We start from the raw sequence: 19,840 nt of genomic DNA, 5'->3' as shown, positions 1-19,840 counted from the left end.
GTCTACTTTTATATTTAAGTGACGTTATATTGCTGTAATTGGTGAAAATGATTTTTTAAATTACACTATATGAGCTTTATAGGAGAGTTTTGTCCCGGTTTCGAACAACGCTAATGTAGCAATTAAATAGTGAAATTTTTTTTTTATCGGTCAAGTAGTTTTTGAGTTCAATCGTTAATAAATTCAAATCTTATTAGTATATAATTAATCACTACATTTATGTAATATTCTCAAGTAGTTACGAATATTTATAAAATATTACGATATCCTTATGCATGTTATACACAGAACATGATATCTTTGTATTTATTCAAAAGTTTTATTCATTTATAGTAATCATTCTGATAGCTCTGTTTTGACTAAAGTATGTACTGCTTCATCTATCTTTCATCCCAACATATAATCGAAATAGAACGAGACGAAAAAATACTTTAGTCAAAAGATTTTGAGTTTAATTTTTATTTATAATTGTATATGTAGTTAGAACTAGGATAACCTTGCAGCTGTATGTAGTTAGAACTAGGATAACCTACGTTTTGTACGTGTTTTGCTGCAATTTTGCAAGGCTGTATTCACATGGATATAAGGACAAAAAATATTTCTAATTAAGATTATAAATTCAAGCATCCATACAGATGACACATGACTTCGCTAGTCACGATTGCGCCGACCTACAGTCATGTGAAACGCATTTATAATGTGTACCTTAAGAAAATACAACATTTCTAAGCATCTTAGCTACAGACGTCAAGTTAATTGACAGGTTTTTTACAACAGGTAACCCAGAAAACAGTATAACATATTAAGTGTGATAAAAAAATTATTTTTTGTTACACTCGGTTTTCATGTCCGAAACCTTGCCTTGTGTGGAAATGATAAATACATTTAAATTCATAGAAAATTAGTTTCGATACTAATTTTAACTTTTGTTTATTAAGTTCGGCGTTATAACAAAATGTAGATTAAACTTAGTATTTGTAACTATGGTTAAGATTTTACTTATCAACAAGTATTAATTTAATCCTCATTTATAATAGTCGTCTGTGTCACTGCCGCTTACTTAAATACAACGAGAAAGAAAGAGACGAAAGAGTATCTTAGATAACACAGTTTATTAAGTATTATTCAATTATATTCATCAGACAAACACCAACAGAAAGTTTGCAAACCAGGGCTACGTGTTGTGACCTCTACCGCCTTCTTCAGATAATAATGATGCGTAAATTCCAGAGTAAACTGCGTCTTGGTTGAGCGCAGAGTTGATTGGGTATTGCAAGTACGGAAGATTTGCGACACCAAAAGGAGTAGCCTAGATAACGAATACTTTTATTTATGTGTAAATGCTGGTGGTCTACATAACAATATGGAGACAGGATGTCATCCTCAATCAAGAAGCCATTTTATTTGCTAAATATCTAATCATTTGCAATTGTGATTGAATAACGATGGGATTCGCATATAAATGTCTTATTAACACATTGATTAGAATTACGTGGTATGTACTTTCATAGCCAATTAATAGAGTATAATTCACTGACTACAAATATATTATTAAATATTTGGATATTGCAGAACACAGCACCGCTAAGTAATTTTTGCATACTTATTGCAATTCATTACCGAACAGTCGAGCCTAGAACATGATATTACTTGAACAAAGGGAGGAACGCGAACAACGCGAAGAAACCTTTATGTTTATAGTACTGGGGCAAACGGGCAGGAGGCTCATCTGATGTTGAGCAAAACCGACGCCCATGGACACTCACAATGCCCAAGTGCGTTACCAGCCTTTAAACCTATATGTATTTATTGTATTACGTAAGAATATCGATAATGACATATTAAAACGTTTTGGCGGCAGTGATAAATCTGTGGTGGTTGTCAATTGTCAAGTTAATATTTATTTATATCACCCCTCAGAGTAAATACAGCAGTGTTACTGATGCACTTTTATTCAAACAGTTAAGTTTAATACCTCGCGTGACTGTACGCATTCCTTAATCTTAAGTTATAGGAGACATCGATTTTTAGATAGCAGAATGTCGATTCGGCTATTGGAAATAATTGAAGGGATATTTGTTGCAAAATCATTTTTAAACGTATTAATAAATTTCAATTATTGAACGTTGATTATAACCACAGCTATACACAAAACAGATGAGTGTTATATCAAAATGGCTTACTTGTCACAAAAATAATAATTATTTAATTAACACCATGAGTCTGGGTCAGACTCAATCATTTTCAATTTGTATTAATTAAATGATCGCTTTCGCTTATAACTTACACTATAGGGCTATACAGTCATTGAAGTGCATTTACTCAGCTTTTCAATTGCCTCTCATCATCACGCGTGACTCACAGCGTCATATACTTGTTAAGGATAAAGGAACTTCATGATTAGAGATTTCTTATCGCCCTCTATTATGAGACGGTCAAATCATGTTGCAGGGCGTATAGCGAAACCTTTTAGATTTAGAAAAGCTTCCGTAAATTTTAATTGGTGACCTTTAATTCCGGGTTTGCATAATCTATACAAATGTTATAAAGAGTTAAAGTTTGTGAGGAAAATTCTGTTATTAATAGAATAGAAATGTATTATTGCTTAACATAACATAAACTATAAGGACAGAAAGCATGAAAAAACCACTAAGTGATTTATCCTTGGTGTCTCAAGGGCTACACCACTCTTTAAATTCCATGTATTTGTGGCTATTGATCCGAAAAATTAAATGACTTTAGTGGTAGTCGGATTTTCAAATGAGTAAAAAACATTTCTAACGGCCTTAAAGATGAGAAATATATGATTGAGTTCTAGAACAAAATTGTATGGTTGTTTTTTTTTATATAGAATAGGGGCTAACGGGCAGGAGGTTCACCTCATGTTAAGTGTTACCGCCGCTGCCCATGGAAATTTGTATATATAATTGACAAAAAGTATCCCAACGAAATGTGTGTTAGTCGGAAATAATCATACCATATTGCATTTTAAAAAATATGCTGCTACGATATTTTATATAAAAAAGGTCCAAAGGTATATACAGCTTACGTGCCTGGCTACGAGTATACTGTTCTCATTTTTATTAAATATTATAATTATTAACTTACACTTACTGACTTTTATACGTCAATAAATAACAACTGCACTCACTTTCCTCCAAAAAATTCTGAACTTATCGAAACTTGTATTTATTTGGTAAAATATCTCCCATCGTAACTGTCTTTACGAACCTCAGCACAGTTAATACATTGCTAAAAAATATAATTAAAAACAAATTGTTGTCTAGATTCAATGAAAGCGAACTTTCAAATAGTATTTTGTATGATATATTTATAAGTAAACATTTAAATTATTTTTATACATTTATGTTAAAGTCGTGGTGATGTCAGGTGGGGTAGGCCTTGTCGTACCTGTACAAAATCCAGGACGTATTAGAAGGGACAAGTTATAAGTAACCATGTGCATGCATGGTGAATTTCATGAATGTGGATGAGCGAGAGAGGTATGCCAGGAGGACGTAGGTGGAGATCCGTAGTCTCTGCCTACCTCGGGAAAATAAATCTTTTTTAAATTAATGCACATTCGCGATACAACGTGTCTTTCATGGCTATGATTTGTGTATAACATTCATGATTACTGTTTCTTTATACTGTGCCGAAATTTTGAATTGCAAATTGTATGTTATCTCTTACATACCTTTCTCTCTCATATTTACAGTTACGAAGCTTTCGAACGTTGAATTATGTAATTATTAAGATTGCATTTCAGTATTTTTATTTTTGAAGCATTAAATTCACTATTATAAGTTTAAAATATACATATATAATATCTTCTAGAAAACAAACTTAAACCAAGTTACAAGATTTGTCAAAACATTGTTTTTGTATGACGTTTGACATATTTGACAGCGTTCAAGATGAGATTGTAACTTGACATACGTAGTAGGATATGAACCTTATTTTCCAACCATATAGTCAATACCATAGATACCAGGAAAATAAAAGGCACTGTAAACATTTCGACTGGCTTTAAAAGTCGTAAAAAGAAGAAATAGTGAATCCGTGCCTAATAATTATTTAATGTATTTTATATTACTACATTATTTTTATATGTGATACTGACAGGCAGAGACAAAATTAAACGTTTATTTAATCTACGTACTATGAATTTGACAACTGACTATAAAGATTGCGTAAAACATTAGCGTCATTATGCGCTGTAACAATGTTCATACAAATATTGTAAACAGCGTTTAATACTTGTCAAAATGGCCCGCTACTGCAATAACTGAAATAAAGAGTATTAGTAAACACGTCATAATCCAACATTATTTAATATTGTAGATCGTTTAGCGCGATAATGAACAATGGTTTGTACTAACCTCACAATGGATCGATATACATTGATTTAAATGTTTAAAACACCTCGTTCGATCGTAAGGAGAATTGTAATCGGCGTCAAATCCGGCTTAATTTAATTTTGTGTTTAACGCATCAGAAACGTAACGATGTACAGGACAAGGGAGGATATATCATAAAACAAATGAAATCTATATAGGCCTTGAAGAACCCTAAATCTGAATTTTCATGGAAGACATATAGCTTCTCAGAGCATACAGAACGATAATTGTACATATTTGAACACGATTTTCTTTTTAAGTTATGATCTAACAAGCAAATGTTTCAAAACCACAGAAAAGAGTTCAAATATTGTGTGTTTATGTTTTAACCAAGTAAATCAAAATAGTATATTTAAGATGGATGTCCTTCCAATTCCCTATTCTCTCGATACCTCAGGCATCTCATTATTCCATTTGTCATTGCTTTCCGAAAAAACGCGTTTTGGTCAAAGCTCACCCATGTCCAGCATTGAGCATTCTGATAAACGAGCTAGGTCTAGATATCCATAGTGGCTCCCTTTGAAATCGATTTTCGTGGACTTTATGTAATTTTAATTGTTTTGTTTAATATTTGTATTATCTCTTTGTGTACCTCATGTTTGCCTATAAGTGTTTGTAACTTTAAAAATTGTATATTGTGGTACTTTTACCAACGTATCAGTATGCCGAGCATTGGCAAGTTTTTATCAATGTAAAATGCGTTTTTAAATAACAATTCAGAAGAGATATCTTCGAACTCTCTGAAGAATCTCGAAACTCTTTTATTTTAAACGCAATGACACACTTCCTAATTGGTTAAAAGCCTCTGATATGGTATCTCGTTTGTTTGTTGAGGATATAAAATATTTTTATGGTCTTTATCGAGATAAGATTCGTTGTGTAATGTTCTGAGAAAGATGCTCATAGCGTTAATTTAAGGTAGGTATAACATAGTGTATTTAATTTTGGAGCTAAAGATTTTAGTCCATTTGTTTTATCTTTTAAAAGACGAATCTATCTTCTGTCACAAAAATCACATATTAATTTTAAGTTTGTTTCGATGAGACTTATTTAATGTTACATCCAAGAAGTATAAGGCTGGTACAATGTCGGGACAAGTGTGGTAACTTTTGTTCAAAGTTATTCTCATGAACAAAAATATATTTTTATATTCGTGAATCTTAATACTAAATTTTTATACATCACATGTTTAATAGTCAGTCTTTTAGGCTTATAATTATTAACTTTAATGATCCTTTCAATTTATAATTGCGAATTTTTGTAAAGTAAGTTTTCGAATAATTGCACTGTAGTTCAATTAATTGTTTTGTTGTAACTCTTTCGTGTGCCTATGTTCGGAGAACCTGTGTTAGATGGGAATCTTCGAGGTTCTTATACGAATTATTATCTATAATATTGGAATCCAACAATTAAAAGGTTCTTATTTTATCATCCCTAAAACAATTGATCGATTTTATTGCAGTAGTCAAGGGCAGGGTATATAGTCAAAAATTGTTGATAAAGCCCTAAAATATTTTAGCTCTACGGTAGAAACTTGTCAGTCTTCACGTTGATAGTAGTCTGTGCATTTGTTTTGAGCACTTTAGTATCATTGTATCTAATTAATGAATGATTTATAGAATTCAATCAAATCCGTGGGTTTTTCTTCACCCTAAAAATATTTAGCGACTACTATGACTGCCGTATGACATAATCCAATACGTTATACATATGACAATCATTATTAGCTCTACGGCTCCACTCTACCGCGTAGACTTCGAAAAATGATTTCATGAATAAAAAATTTTCTATGCCTATGAATGGGTTATATAAGGCATCATTTACTGACTACGGTTCATTGGACAAAAACCCTGTGCCAATTCAAGAAAACCGGTTGTATCCCTATGGTGATGCTCTTTGACTGGCCGCTGGAGTATCGATATCGATTAAAATGTCGAAGGCCAATTACATTACAGGCAGACTTGCAATTTCTATTGCGGTTTAACGGTTATATATTAAACTACGTTTTGGGCGTCGTTACAACTTCAACTAAAGAATAAGGTTTTATAAATTTATAAAAAAACTTAAATCAACAAATGAAGTTTTTCAGTATATTAGACTGAAAACAATATCCTTGTAATCCCATCACATAACTCTTTCTTTCTTGGCGAACCCTTTAAGGTATCTGCAGTGAGGTTTTGGAATTCTCTTCCTACGCGCTTAGCTCCTTCTCTTCTCTCTTCCTTTAAATCTTCACTGTAGAAGATTTACCTGTCCACATGGTATCCCTAACTTTCGTACTAACTGAAATTCTTGTGCCTTGTGTTTTTGACTACATATGTTTTAATTGCTTTGTTTTGTTCTATTGTTTGTCTAAGAAATTACTTGTATATCTTATGTTTTGCACTTCTTGCTTAATTTGCATTTTTCATCACAGTTTTTTCCTGGAAGAGATAGATCGTCGACAATAATGGCAATGGTTGAAATAAACAAAAAGCAATTCTCAAGAAAGTCTCGATAAAACATCACTATACCAGAATGCGGTGCAGTAAGTCCCTTTGAATGAAATCTACAGACGTATCACCCATCCCTTTCTGACCTTTACCTTTATTCTAACAAAAATAGAGACAAAACACATCAACAGATTATAAAGCTGTAAACCGAGATTAAAAACAATCCTTTTTTGGTTTTTCGTTTGAAGTTTATCTTTTAGTCGTGTTTTTAAGATACGTTTCGTGCGTGGGCTTAATTTGCTACCATTTGGTTTTATGTCTCTTTATAAGCTCACAGAGAGACTAATGAAAATAAAATTACACTTTTAAGTAATAAGTTGTTTCACATTAATTTTGACGTAATTTGCTTCACTAGACATCATCTTTAGATAGCTGTGGAATCACCTTTCATTGGTGGTGATACGACCTCCAATTACTTAAAAAGAGAGCCAGGGGTGGTAACTTCATTTAATGGCGTATGCTAATTTATATATAGTTCAATGATTTTGCTATATACTATATTAGCTATATACTGTATATACTAAATCTGATCAATAAAGAGAAGATATCGTTCGTCTCTTTCTGTCATTGCAGTAAGTACGAGAAAGCTATACCCGACGTACGCACTCATACTCGATAAACAAAACCGTGTATAACTTTAATAAATTTTGCAGACATGATAATGATTTTACAAAGATAAATGTGTCTTTATATGGTTTATCCTTGACCGGAGTGTAAAAATTAATTGAATAACATGTGCACAGCATACGCCGCCATATTAGTAATGGTAAAGAATAAATGTGTTTGCAATACCGATTTTTAACTGAATATGGGTATAGTCCGTTATTTATAATGTAGACTCAGCTAGCTTTAAAGCATTTGAATATGTTAGTTTGTTATAAGAAATTATAAAATACATACTATTTTAGGACATATTACTACTAACTTGAAATTTTAGGAGCCACTTTTAATTCAAGACTGAATGCCGACTTATTGATATTTCTTCATCTGGCTTTCAATAGAAAATAATCTAAAAATGCCGAAATCTTATATAAAAACTAGCTGATCCGGCAAACGTTGTTTTGCCATATATGTATATTATTTCTAGGAAAGTTTTTTTTAGTTCAATAGACTATCTAACTATCTACAATAACAAAAAATAGGGGTTGCTCTTAGAGGGGTGAAAATTAAGGGTTGTATGTTGTGCTGTATCATAAAAAATAGAAACATAAAATCTTCTTTAAAAAAAAAAATTAGGGACCACCCTAAAGATTTAGGTGGATGAAAAATAAATGTTGTCCGATTCAGATCCCTAACCAATATACACACAAAATTTCACGAAAATCGGTCGAGCTATTTCGGAGGAGTTTAATTACAAACACCGTGCCACGTGAATTTTATATATAAGACTAACTTTTTATAGAACATACGGGCAGGAGGCTCGTTCGCTATGACGCCGCCGCCCATGGACACTCAAAGCCAGAGATACAGTTAACTTCTTTAATAAAACGTAGATATTTTCTCAATACACAGAAACCAACGAAATTTCAAAAGTACCAATCGCTGGCTAGCTTAAAATAGCGAACATTTTAAAAATTTCTTTTATTCATTGCACGCGTGATTCTAAGAATTATATGGGTCAAAGCTTACGTAATCATTACATTGAAACTGTAATGCTAACCTATAAATATTTTTTGCGATCATCGCGTAAACATACCGCGTTTTATTAGAATAACATGTCTGAAACGATGCAGGTTTTTAAATCCCATCAAATAGAAAATTATTACAAACAAACGTGACTAGTTCTGGGAAATATTAGAAAATCGAATGAAAGATCGCAATGTAAATTAAGATACCTATGCTATGTCTGCATTATTTATTACATCTTTGTATATAATAATTTTATTGATCTTGCATAAGACATTGTTGTATATTTATAAGTTATTTTTATTTGCATTAAAACCTTCTATAATTGAACGTGTTGTGGATAAAGTTCCAAAACACGTTTTATTATCACAACTATAAAAAAATCTGTTGCACTAAAACCATTTTAGGTCCGAGCCTGAGATTTCTGTATCTGCTTCAAGATTGCCAATCTAATAGGCAAGTATGTGATCAACCTGCCTGACACACGATGTCGACTTTATGGGTCTAAAAGCTTCCTCACGATTAGCGCATTTCTATAAAGAAAGAAAGTTCGTTGGTGCACAGCCGGTGATCGAACCTCAAAGATGAGAGTCCCACCGCAAGGCCAACATTGCTCTACAACTATCTTAGCAGTAAGCTCTACTTCTTCACAGTTATCACAAATTGAGTTCTCTAATAGTAAGTTCAACGTTTTGTAAATCAGCATTATTCATTAATTAACGTTCAGTTCATATTAACTAAACATTTTAATTGTTGACTGATTATTATAAGCATTGTATTATTTAAAAACAAAATTATGAAGTGTTATTAGTTAAGTCAACCCAGAGATAAACACTAGTAAATATTATTTAGCGAAATGGTACGAACTCGTATCGGAGGTTATAAGCGTTCGCGCACGGTCAACGAACTCAATATGGCGTTAAAATAGAATGAAAGAATTCCCGCCATTTCAATTTTAACCTCGAAATTGTTTCACAAGACGTAATGTAAACATTAAGTTCGTACTTACTATTATTATGGGTACAAGTGCAGTGTGAAAATCAAACGGTATGTTGCCTTGTTATGAATTCTTGCGGGTTTGATGATTCCCTGTAATTTATTTGTCATAGATCAACAAAGATAAAAATGTGTAAATTTTAAAACTCTTTTGTTTGCAATGTTCCCAAATGACTGATAGTCTCAATTCACCTCGCTTGTATTTATAATAATTTCATACTTAATACTTTAAAATCATTACGTTCTTTAGTATATATATATATATATAGTCTTGGTAGGTTATAAAAAATAATTATCAATGCGCTGTTTGGATATGAAAATAAATGTAACTGACATTTCTTCATGTGTAAATTAATGAACTAAATTGAACGAACGTGATCCGATAAATCGTTCGATTGACATTAAAATCATCCCTTTAGGTCAAAAAACTTTCAATTGGTGAGAGTAATGAATGAATTTAAGAATGTCACTGATGCGGGTTTCGTTGTGTTTAAATTATTCTGATTCTGTGTCAAAAGCTTTATATGGCTATAAAATTTACAAAATTACGGCCAATTTGCTGACCTTTCCACAAAAGATTGACAATTGAAATACCTATGTTGTGACAAAAACTTCTCAGAAAATTCAAGTAACGGAGTTTATTGGATGATTCAATACTTACCATTTACATAATTACTATACAAAACCTTTTTAATGTAATAAATATACAAGACAAATAAACACAATTCGATATGAATTGATAATTCGGTATTTTATTCGGTGCAAAATACAACATACTGCCTTTATATTATTAAAACTCTTACACGAATAAGAAGTTCTTTGATATATCTTCGATATTCATATAATATTATTTTCAATCCAGTGCATAAATTCAAGTCAATCTTGATGGATTGTGAATCCATAAAAGGAATTTGACTTGGAGGTTAAGAAAGTGCGCCAAATGTTTATGTCATCGGGATTTATGGAACATGCCACAACTGACAGTTGACAACTTCGAATATGGTAACATAGAATAAAAAATATTTAATAAATAAATATATGAGAGTTACACGTTAGGAAATATTGTCTATGTATATACTTCGTATAGTAAAACATTTCCTTTCAAATTAATTAAACTTAGTTAACAGCCGCAATATAGTCTAACCTAAACATTTATTTATGATGCTCTGTAACGTGTTTACGGCTATTTAATTATGTTAACTAAAATGATATAATTATGACTTTATAACGTAAGTCGAGGGTCCAATTATGTACCTTCTGTTTTTTTGATTAACGAATTATCTTTTTTTATAGAACAGTATATCATTCGTTTGGTTCTCAGATAAATAACTAGTGTGCAGCGCTAACACAAAAAATTAAGCTGCAATCTGTAACCATGCATTGGAACAATACGATAGATAATAAATACATTTATTTTAAAAGTGAAAATGGCTTTGTGCTGATAGTTTAAGTCTATGCTTTATCGGTCTTATCCATTCGGGTTCTATGTTCCAATGTTTAAGTAGTTCAAACACAACACATAATACCAATCGTACTTCGTGGCACCATTTATTTAGATTGTATCAATAATGCGGGTATTGTGTCCCTTATTTTTGTGAAAATTTGCCTCAATAGCTAAATAAAAGAGTTATACGTACACTAATGTTGATTTATGACTGTATAAGAGACGCATGTAAACGAAGTTATAATATTGACTGTGGTTATCAAAAACTTTCGCAGATTTATTCGCGAGTAAGAACACTATTTAACTCACAAATCACGGCTGCTGTAATATATTTGAAAAGTGGAGTAAGTTAATTGTCATATATACCTATTTAAATTCGCTATAGAAATTTTACTAATACAAAATTTATTTGATAAAATTCGTGCTTCCTTGTTCTTTGAAAGGTATTTGATACATTTTTCTTCATTTGTATAAGGAATTAGGTTAATTGTCGCTTTGTTTTCACACGAGTAACTTTTAGTGTGCTGTAAAATGAATTATTCAGACAATTAACACTGCTGCCCGTTGTATACTTTATAAAGAGGTTACGTAACTGAAAAGGCACTATATGCTATATAGCACTATAGGCACTTTATATCACTTCCGTTCGCATGCCCGAAGGAATTCGGGATACAATATCGCCTATGTATATAATAAATATCTAATATTTAATGATATCTTTGTTATCTTTGCCCATAATTATTTTGTATTAATGTAGAATAGTGGTCGACAAATGGTCAAAAATTCAACCGCAATTAATTTAATTTTCAAGTTAAAATTGCTATATTGTAGAGGTATTGACGTTTGCCATAAAATCTTCAAAAAAAAACTGACTTGCGTCGCTAGCAATTAAAAATATAAATATTGTCTATGGAATTGTATAGGACATAATATGTCACTGTCATTCAAGCAGTATCGTGTTATAATTTTATGTTTTTGATGCATTTATTTAAAAAAAAAATGTAATTTCTGTGTAATTATTATATATAAATATTAACTAACTTACTATTTATATATTTAAATGCTAGCTTTTATGCTCATATTTCTTCTTATGCTCACACGATCTGTAGGTCAATCAAGCAGTCTGGTTTGGACTTTTTGAGAGACCCTCAGATTCAGAGTCAGAAAGAAGAAAGTCAAGAAATACCAAACTGACAAATTTCTACGTAAATCTCGAAGGAATAGATTTAATTTGTAACATATTCAGAGTTCCCCTAGAGAAGGTCTATGGGCAAATTGGTATTCTGTGTACTGAGTACAAAAGTATTTTTCTTTCCTTGCTAGGTTATTTAGGTTCTAATATAATTGATATATATACATATATGTGTGTAAAATTTGTGACGTCATAATTTGTATAATTTAATGCATACACTTTGTTTTAGAACTAATAAATAAATTAATAAAAGAAAATATTACTTGAATTAAAATGAGTTTTCTGTCATTTTTATAATTTTTACTTCTATTTGAACATTATAATACGTCTATATTTAAAACAAATAAAGGTGAGATTTTGTTACGTCAGAGAACATTTACAGTACGAATGAGACAACATTAATTTATTAAGAAACTAAACAGGCCACCGCTGAGGTGATTTCATTAATAGGACTACTGTTGGTTTGAATTAGATGTGATAAAGTTTGCGGTACACCACTACTTTAAATGGGAATTTAGAACATTCACTGAAATTACACTGAGCTTTCATAGACTTTTCATAAATTAATATTTTTTTATAACGGGTTAAACGGGCAGGAGGCTCACCTGTTGTTAAGTAGGGCTGTACTTAACAACAGGTGATGGATGCTCACATTGCCAGAAGGCTGGCATGTGCGTTGCCCGCCTTTTAAAAATTGGTGGTCCTTTTCTTAAAGGACCTGAAGTTGTATTGGTTCGGCATATACATATATCTAGTGTAACCCTAAATGCAAATAAAATGGAGTCGTGGATGACAATTTTTCTAGTCAGCCATTTTTACTATTACTAAAGCACCTATAACTGAACTAGAGATATGGACGTTTCATTGATAGCTTCCCATAATGGAACAGAATTAAGGTAAACATTATTTTATGTCCGTCAATCCTTTATTATTTCTGTTATAAACGGGTAAGATTTAGAATCTAGACATAGCATTAAGTGTGAATATATATGAATAACCTAAGTTAACATAACCGCAAAATTGGATCCAGGCTTATAAAAAAACTTTTATATTTTTTATATCGGACTCGGTGTATTCCATACCTTACACGAGGAAACCATTACTGAACTCCACGCACCCATATTGTTTTACCCAGGGCTATTAGCCTAATAAATCGATATAGGGTGGTTCAAATGTCGATACATTTATCGATAAAAAATTAATATATTTATTCTACAAAACATTTATACACCGTATAATATGTTTGACGTGCGTGAGAATTATAAAACATGCATTTATTTTGATGGCTCTAGATATTTAGTGCTAATTCAACAATTATATCGACTCTATAGTAAATGTACATAATGCCGATGAATACAAAGCAATATTATTTTTAAGAAAACATAATTGTGAAATGAGGGAATATTAATTCCCACATTTCACAATTCTGTGACAACACTAGAACTGAAATAACAAAGGGGTGTCATGCGTTAATGAACTTTTAGGCAACCTTTATCATTCAAAGGGCAATGTAACAATCGAAAAACGTCTCTTTATAAGTAAAATAAGAACCAATTTTATTTAAATTTAGAACTTCCAAATAAAAACGGAAACTAAAAATCACACTGTCAGTGCGCGGAAGCCATTTATTTTTGTCGACTCAATTAAAATAATTGATCCAACAGATTTGAATTCAAATTTCTAAGAAAATTCTCAAACACTTCATTGTTCGAATTTTGAATAGGGAACAAATAATTTCATAGTCAACTTCAGGCTTGCCACTTCCTTGTACTTAAATATTTTTGATACTACCAACCTATCCTGCCCATACTGTTATGGAAATAAGCTTAACGTTACAGGCGAGACAATAAAATTTATACTTATTAATTATTCATAAGTGAAACTAAATTTATTTATGTCAGTTATAAGCTGCTGATGTGAGATGTAAATCTCATCGCTATTGTTAATTAAATGCATAATTGCGCAAATAATTTCTAATGTAATCAATGATTGATGAAAGTAAAATGCTAGACCAAAATCAAAAGCTATTGGCTAACATCAAATGATTAATCATAATTAGTATGTACCTAATACATTCCATAGATAATCGATACACAGAATTCGTATTTCAAAGAACTTTGAGTGTTCTACGACTGAATAAAAATGTTATTAATTAATATGTTTATACCGTAGGTAAAATCGTTTTGAAATTCCAATAGAATATCACCTTGCAATATAATATTTTACATACAAACTTTTTAATCTATTCTGTGAAATGTCATTTGAATGTACATTTCCCGCCAGATGTTTACTCTTGACTGGTTCGCGGGTCTTACCTGAAAAGATATAGATAAATATTTCTAACAAGTCTTAATATCAAGTAACATTCAGTTACATTATGAAGAATTAAAAATATTATGCCCAACTCAAAATAACTAATAATAGTGATGACATTATAGTCTCTAACATAAACTGCCAGTTTCGCAAATAGGCAATTTTGCAACCGTTGGCGTCCTTCACAAGATTATTAGTGCTAAGTAATGCTTGATTTTATTGACTGTGGTTTTTTAAAATTATTCGTTTAAATGTGACCCTGTGGTAGCTTTTTAGTTTCCACGCAATAATTTACGACACACTCCGATTTCAAAACAAGTTTGAGGAAAAGCGGAAATGTGTTTTTATAAAAAAAGGTTCTAGACACTGACCTCTATGCTACTAATAGGAGATTTTGTATTTAATTGGTTTCATATTATGAAGAATGTCATACTGAACTTAATAATTCTCTATAGTTGCCAAATGCATATTGGTTTATTTTTAAAACCAACATGTGCAAAAATTGGGATCACAGCCAGGCTGGAGTTAAGCGAAAAACACAACCTTGACTCATATTCAATTACAATTTGAAATTACTGTTCCGCCGGGATGTTTAATCTTTGATTCCTGTGTATTGCATAACTATAAATAAAATTTAGCAATATACACAGTAATGCAGTTCATACCTTCAACATATTCATAGTGATTTTTTTTGTATGCGGGTTCTAATTTGATTGATTTATATATAATGATGACTTATTTTGAGTAAAATAATCCGTTATTTCTGTTAAAAGTTATTCTTCCATGCTAACTTTAATTGAATTTATTTAATTTACAAATTATAAAGTAAACCTTCCATTTTTAACCGCCTTAAAGTTCCGAACAACGTTTCAACGTGTAATTATAGGACTGGTCGGCATTTTAGCCTGTGTTACGCTCTATTCTTGAATGCCCCTAAGTCGTCTTGATCCATGCAATTAACACTATATCCTTGAATTAAATTTGATTTAATGTATGTCAGTACCAAAGAATGCTTAAATAACTGTTGCAACCACACGACCTGATTAAAACATAAATTGATTCACGGATTTTTAAATAAATATTGGGAACATACAAAAACAGTACCGACCTATTTAACTATAAGAAATTGACGCAACAAAACATTAAACCGCGTAAAAGTAATCGCTCCAACATAAAGACCATTCATAAATATATTTGGGTCAGACATTTGCTTCGGATTATATTGCTGTATTTTTATGCTTTTCGGTAGTACCTCATTATTTGTTACACACATTAAAGACAGTTAAGGTTTTAAATTTAAAAAATTAGAATAGTGAAAGGTAGAAAAATGTTTTTTCAAATAGCCATCTTCGTTTGCGTCTTAAATACGTGTTAAAATGGGTGTTTCATTATAGTTATTACTGCGTTTGCCGTAATCAATCACTAATAAAAGATTGCTACATTATTACTTCTATCATGCTGGACTAAGACCGCAAGGCTACATTTAAAATCATACCTGGTTTGTACCTTATATTTTTAAAGGGAGTTTAAGTTATGTTAGTTCGACGCGATAATGGTAATATTTTGACATAAACAGTATTTTTTAACAAAACCTATGTGTTCTAATTTAGTTTAGCATACAACTATCCTATACATATTGTAGTTGCTCCCGCGAACTTTGTTTCGTCTCAATATTATTTTTTACTTAGCCTTAATAGCTACATACCAAGACATAAAACATTATGCTATTCTGGAGATGTCGCATTTCCGGAATAAAAAAGTACTATATAAACTGAATTTTTCAATATTTATCTCTATCCTATCCTCTAACCTTCCTGAGAGTTCAAGGAATAAAAAGCTAACTCAAATCGTCTATCGTTAAACGTCTTCAAGTCTTGCGCTTAGCAACTTATTTTGCGATTTATTTGTATTTATATATTATAGATTTCACTGGAACAGAGACGAAATAATCTAATATTAGCATACTCTTTCAGTGATCTCACGATCGTGGCAGTTAAAATGTTACATGTGTGACGTCACGGCCACATGTGTACTTTTACTGTTTCTACGAATATACACTTATATGTACTTATATTAACCGCTTCGCATATTAAAAGGTATACAATGTATACAACATATACAAGCGAATTAGTAACATATAATTAATTGAGCTATGTGTGTCTTACGTAAGTTCAATTATATATGATATAAATATTACATTAATAAAGTTATTTATGTGGGTATTTGCAAGACATAAATACAAAAAGTACAGTAAGATAATAGCCAAATAGCTTAATATTTATTGGTAAGATTACTTTTTAAGACATTCCTTAATGATATATTCCACTGCAACTCGGACATTGTCTTCTATATAAGTTCTGATTCAGTAATCAGCGCCGGCACGGCTACTAACTGGCTTGCCTCTTGAATGAGTTTTTGATACAGATAGAAAATATAAAAGTATAATCGTATGCCCAACCTTTTACTTGATACTGGCATAAAGTTAAAACTATTGCCATAATATTAAAAAGAAAAGTATAGTCGTTATCTGTGTATAATAAACTACTTAGATCAATCATCTGATTCAATAACTGTCTTCATGTCTTTAATAAATATTGTGCAATTCAAAAAATCTGGAAACCAGGTGCTTTTATTTTCCTCTCATGCATCAAGTGGTTTCCATTAATGTCAATATTTCAACCTAAAAACCTAATTTTCTTTCTTGAAACTTTAAAGAGACGAATAAATAAAGAGCCGTGTCATGGTTGAACTAATTTCTATAGGTGGTTCTATTTAAAATGGTAAGCTGTTTTCTGTTTATTTGGATAACACCGTTTCAGATTTATCGAATGTTAGCGAAGATTTGTTGCATTACCGACATTAATGGAAACACTATTTTCTTTATTTAAGTTGTATATAAACTTATTACACAATATTGGTACATACTGCATACAAATTATTTATGTAGGTGAATTTTTATATGTATGAATGGCAATACAAAATCCCTTTAATCCCAATTTACATTTACTGCCCGTTCAAATCAAGGGCGTAGAACGGACGAGAAAAACTTTTAAGTACTTAGTAAGCAGTTAATTTATTATTCCAATTCGTAAAAAATAAGACCTATATTATTAATATTTTAATCTTTAGGGTAGGTAATACTTTTATTACAACGGTCGTAAACCTAGATTTATGTGTTCTTAAAAAATATACCTATAAAACTTTGTGTTTGCACGCAAAATGCCATCTTAGAATCAAATACAAATGACATTAGTGTTAAAAGCCTCTGAATCCTTGTAAAGTGAGAGGTGTCAAATCAAACAATGACGTAACGAGACGTATCTTGACAGATGACGTAATAAGTGTCATCGTGACACATGCGTGGGCTTATTAACTTGAGGCAAGTTTGGGTGGTCCTATTTTAAATATTTAATATCATATATGAATGGATAGAAGTACCTTGAGGCAATTTCCTAACAGTGTAACATCCTTTTTTAATTGTTGAGATTTTGTACTATACAAATTTATTTAATCTATTTGCTAATGTACGGGACATTGAAAACATTAAATAAAATTAGTTCGGATTTCAAAGTACTCTATTTTTTAATGTTACAGGCGGCAAACGGGGAGGTGGCTCGGCTGTTAAATGATACCGCGCCCATGGTCACTCGCATTGCCAGAAGACTCGAAAGTGGGTAGCCGGCCTTTAAATTACCCTTTGTCCTTTTTAATTTTTTCAAATTCTTTCCATTGGTTTACGTTTATAGAGGAAATAGTTGCATGGTCATCCAGTAAGCTTATACTCCCTGTAGACTACTTTATATAAAGATACTTATTATGTGAATATATCCTATATATGAAAAAAATATTATAATGCATCTCCCCTGGTACAAGATCTTTTATTTTAAGTAGCATAGAACTAACAAGTGGCATATCGGTAATCACTATCATCTGTCAAGTGTCAAATTTGTAAAATGCGCGGCTAAGGAAAACATAAAATATAGAATTACAAACGGATGCATAGACAACAATCGAAACAGAATCTATTTTGAATGGCGATGTCCGCCTTGGCAAACATCCAAAGTCTGCTCTCTATAAATACTAGATAAATACTTGATAAATACCAGCTGTCGTTTAATTAAATATTTTCTATGAAAGGAAAATTATATTCGGTATAATAAACGTACTCGTACGTAAACGTACTGATGTTAAGTGATACCGCCCACGCACACTCTCAAAGCCAGAAGCCTCACGAGTTCATTGCCGGTATTTTAAGAATGAATACGCTTTTTCTTGAAAAACCCTAGGTCGAATTAGTTCGGAAAAGTTTCAGTGGGTAGCTTCCACATGGTGGTGTGGAGGCAAAAACTGCCTCCAAAACGTACAGCTGCGGAACGACAGACGTCGAGATGATACGGGTGGAATTTCGTACTTACTCACGGACCGGACAACTCCTCAAACCACTCTCTTTTTATGTGCTATTCATGAACTTTGTTAATTTACTTTTAAAATTTAAATAAAGCAAACACATTTGAATCTTCAATTACAACTGGCTGTGAACGTGTTAAACACCAAATATTGTTATGTATTATTTAAAACGACTTTTATGATAGCCTCATACAATATACATCTTGTAGTATATAAATAATCATTTATACATTAATCATTTAGCCTGTGCGAAACACATTGAAGCAATTTGCGTAACATTGTGTAACCTAGTTAAAAATATTTTCAGCGTTGAATCGGTGATATTTTGGGATAAATCAAACAATGTTTCATATACGAATTTACAATTAGACATCACCTACCTAACTGTTCTACTAAAGTTCACAGAAGAAGAAATTGTGTAGCTTCGAGCTTTCTAATACTGAGTTAGAGTATTGAAACTACCTCCTTTAATAATTATGAAAAGAATGTTTGTTAAGCTAATTGTTCCTAATTCAAAATTCCTTAAAAAATAGCCCTGTAAAAGAATATGTACTATCGATGATTTGAATTTTTTCCGGTTCCTTGAAAAATCGAGTATTGATTTTAATCAATGTTAATTGGTCCCTTCGGAAATTTGTTGCAGGAATAGTATCTTGCATAAACATGCAATAAGTTGAAGTCCATGCTTCCCTACTCTCTTTAATTTGAAGTGTTTATCATGCACAGACTTGTCAATTGTATTTTAAAATTCTTTGGACACACTGAAGTTGCTCACTCAAAAAAAGATTACGTTAATGCATACACATTTTAATTCTTAATGCATAGTAATAAAATAGAATTTGATCAAACTTATTTGACATTTATCTCTGGTCCCTTGACTTTTAAATTATCGGGAACCGACTGTATATATGTCTGTACTGGGTTAAAGTTGTCAAACTGAGAACAGTGTTGGCGTAGTGGCTTCGGCGAC

At 31.5% G+C, this 19,840-nt stretch overlaps 1 protein-coding gene and 1 long non-coding RNA gene across 6 annotated transcripts in view; both read right to left on the bottom strand.

The window, feature by feature from the left end:
- Positions 1 to 19,840, bottom strand: part of LOC123719933 (protein amalgam-like) — a 99,100-nt gene that overhangs the window by 20,810 nt on the left and 58,450 nt on the right. The window lies entirely within an intron of this gene.
- On the bottom strand, positions 1,147 to 3,861 carry LOC123719934. 5 transcript variants are annotated; one of them, XR_006756025.1, is made up of 5 exons: positions 3,698 to 3,861; positions 3,412 to 3,543; positions 3,115 to 3,252; positions 2,288 to 2,531; positions 1,147 to 1,309 (listed from the first exon to the last, which is right to left on the bottom strand). It is a non-coding gene; the product is annotated as an uncharacterized LOC123719934 (long non-coding RNA). The 5 variants fall into 5 exon arrangements; XR_006756024.1 differs by having other exon boundaries at positions 3,109 to 3,252; positions 3,412 to 3,861; XR_006756021.1 differs by having other exon boundaries at positions 3,412 to 3,861.

This window comes from Pieris brassicae, chromosome 2, assembly GCF_905147105.1.
Source record: "Pieris brassicae chromosome 2, ilPieBrab1.1, whole genome shotgun sequence".
Classification (NCBI taxonomy): Eukaryota; Metazoa; Arthropoda; class Insecta; order Lepidoptera; family Pieridae; genus Pieris; species Pieris brassicae.
The sequence above is the reverse complement of the archived record's forward strand: the minus strand, read 5'-3'. Positions and strand labels throughout refer to the sequence as shown.